Source organism: Arachis stenosperma, chromosome 4 (genome assembly GCF_014773155.1).
Source record: "Arachis stenosperma cultivar V10309 chromosome 4, arast.V10309.gnm1.PFL2, whole genome shotgun sequence".
Lineage (NCBI taxonomy): Eukaryota > Viridiplantae > Streptophyta > Magnoliopsida > Fabales > Fabaceae > Arachis > Arachis stenosperma.
In genome coordinates, this window is record NC_080380.1 from 23,136,659 (window position 1) to 23,139,494 (window position 2,836).

Genomic DNA, 2,836 nt, shown 5'->3' on the forward strand with positions numbered 1-2,836 from the left:
TTTGACCGAACGGGCCAAACCGGGCCAACCGGACCCAAAGTGGGCCCTTGGCCCAACATAACTTGACCAAAATCCTAGTTTTCAGCACTCTCTCTCCTCATTTGTTACACACACAAGCTGAAATTAGAGAGAAAGGGAGGAAGAACACTCTCTCAAGTTCTCTCCCTTGGTTGATCTTCAAACTACCATAACTTTTGATCTAGAGCTCCGATTGCCGCTCCGTTTGCGGCCACGCGTTCACCGCGGAGAGCTCTACAAAACCCATACAACCAATCTTGAGGTAAGCCACGTGTTGCTGTTCGAAATCTCAGCCCTTATTTTCGAGTTTCATGGGTAAAATGTTGAGATTTTGGGTTCTTTGATGTTATAGGACCCAACTCTCTTGAAGGAGAAGGTTAATCTTGTCTCCTTGGACCTTGGGTGTGGTAAGATTCTCAACCCTAGTGTATTTTGTTATTTTATGATGTTTGGGTTTTGAGATGTTGTGTATGGGTATGATGGTTGTGGCTTAGGTTGTGTATGTGTGGATATTGGAGCTTGATTGGTGACTTTGAAAAGCTTGGAAAGGGTTTGGTGGTGAAAAATCTGTTCTTGGAGGTGTTGAGGCCTTGAGAGCTTGTGAATAAGTGATTTGGAAGTGCTCCGGTGGAGCTTGGGAAATTCGGCTAAGGTATGGTTTCGGTTTCCCGTATCTAATATGTAATGTGGTAGGAAATACTTAGGCTAGAGGCCCTAAGATAGGCATTGAATTGTTGATGTTGTTGAATGATTGAGATATATGATGTGGTCATATATGTGATGATGATAATTGATGCCTTGGTGGTATGATGTATGAGAAATATGCATGTTGTGATATATGCTTGATGATTGGTTATGGTTGAATTGTGGGTTGAACCATGTTGATGGTGAGTATGATGTTGATTGTGTACAATAATGATTTATTGGAATTGGTATTGTTGAGAATTGGCATGAGGAATAGTATATGATATGTCAATGTGTTTGTGTTGAGCCACTTGGGTGAAGTGGGACAAAATGATGAATTAGTGATTTTGGTAATTGGGGTAATGTGTCAATGTGTGAATTGAGGAGGCTTGATGTTGAATTTGATACATTTTGAATTGATTTCAAAGAAAAGGGATGAAATTGGCATGTTTTGATTGATTTTTGAAAGAGATGAAAATGGTTTGTTTTGAAAATGGCATATTGTGGTTTTGTATAAAAATGTGGTTTTTGGGCATACTTTGACGGGACATAACTTGGACTACGGATCTCCGTTTTGTACCAAATCTGTTTAGAAATGAAATTGGATCCGGGATGTCCATGCCGTTCAAAAAACGGGTGAAAAACGATTTAAAATGAGGAAGTTATGTCCGTTGGAAGATTGGGGTGTAAATCTGTGAATTCTGCAGCTTTTAACTTAGAAAATTTTTAGCAGAATGACCCCTTGCGCGTGCGCGCACCTGGCGCGTGCGCGCCGATCCTCCGAAAATGTGCCATTCACGCGTACGCGTGATGTACGCGGGCGCGCCGATTGTGCTGCACCCAATGCCCAGCCATTTTCCAAAGAGTTATGCCAGAACTGTGCCGGTGTTGTGCCTGGGGCACGAGAACACCCGCGCGTACGCGTGGTTGACGCGTGCGCGTCGATTGGCAAATTTTGAATCCACGCGTTAGCGTGCATGACGCTTGCGCGTCGATGAGTTTTTGAGGCCATCCACGCGTGCGCGTGGAGTGCGCGTACGCGCGGCCCTGTTTTCATCCCAAAGTTGATTTTTGAGTTTTAAAAGCCAAATCTCATACTTCTAAGCCTCCGATCTCACCATTTCTGTTTTAAATCATTATGACATGCCTAGCTATTAAAAAGGGGCTAGTGAATGAGGTAACTTGCGAGTGAAGCAAGGAAAAAATGAATGATCAATGAGGATCAAGATGATTATGTGAGATGCGGAGGATGGTGGTGGAAGTGCTTGTTATGCCATGGGCCGAAAGGCTGTAATTGTTAATGAAATGGCTGGTTATGGATTTAACCGTGAGCCGGAATAGCTGTGTATGCTATGAATATTGGCTGGTTATGGATTTAACCGTGAGCCGGAATAGCTGTGTATGCTATGAATATTGGCTGGTTCTGGACTGAACCGTGAGCCGGATGGCTGATATGGATGTTGATCCATGGATGAGGATTCATGCATGTTTATGCTGAATTATTGATAATTGTGATTTGTACTTCCACTATCTGAGATACGAGTTTCCCTGGGTAGTAGCAGTGGCTAGCCACCACGTGCTCCAGGTTGAGACTTGATACTCTGGTGACCCTATGTCGTAAGTGTGGCCGGGCACTGTGAAAGACCCGGATGAGCTCGCCCCCGAAATATTCACCAGTGAGGGTGATGGATATGGATCATGTTTATGATCAAGTTTATAACGAGTATAACTCGAGTTGGGGATGCGCGACAGAGGGACAGTCCAATGGTTAGCGACCAGGACTTGTCGGGTTGGCTATATAACCGACAAGATGATATCATCGGCCACTAGGGACAGGCATTCATCATATGCATACTATGTGAATTGTTTGAGATTGCCCATTTGACTGCATATTACTTGCTAGTTGTCTAAATGTCTTAACTGCTCCTATTTGTATATTCTTTGTCTGATATAACTGTGTTTGCTATAATATACTCCTGCTGGTGGTTGGGAGGTCTGAAGGAATTGGAAAGGGAAGTATTAGTTAGACTGAAGAATCTTTAGTCAGATGCCCTTATATGGTTTAGCTTGTTTATAAGCTTTGAATTATCTGGAGGAAGTTCTAAGATTGCCTTTGGCTTTCCTCTATTATTAT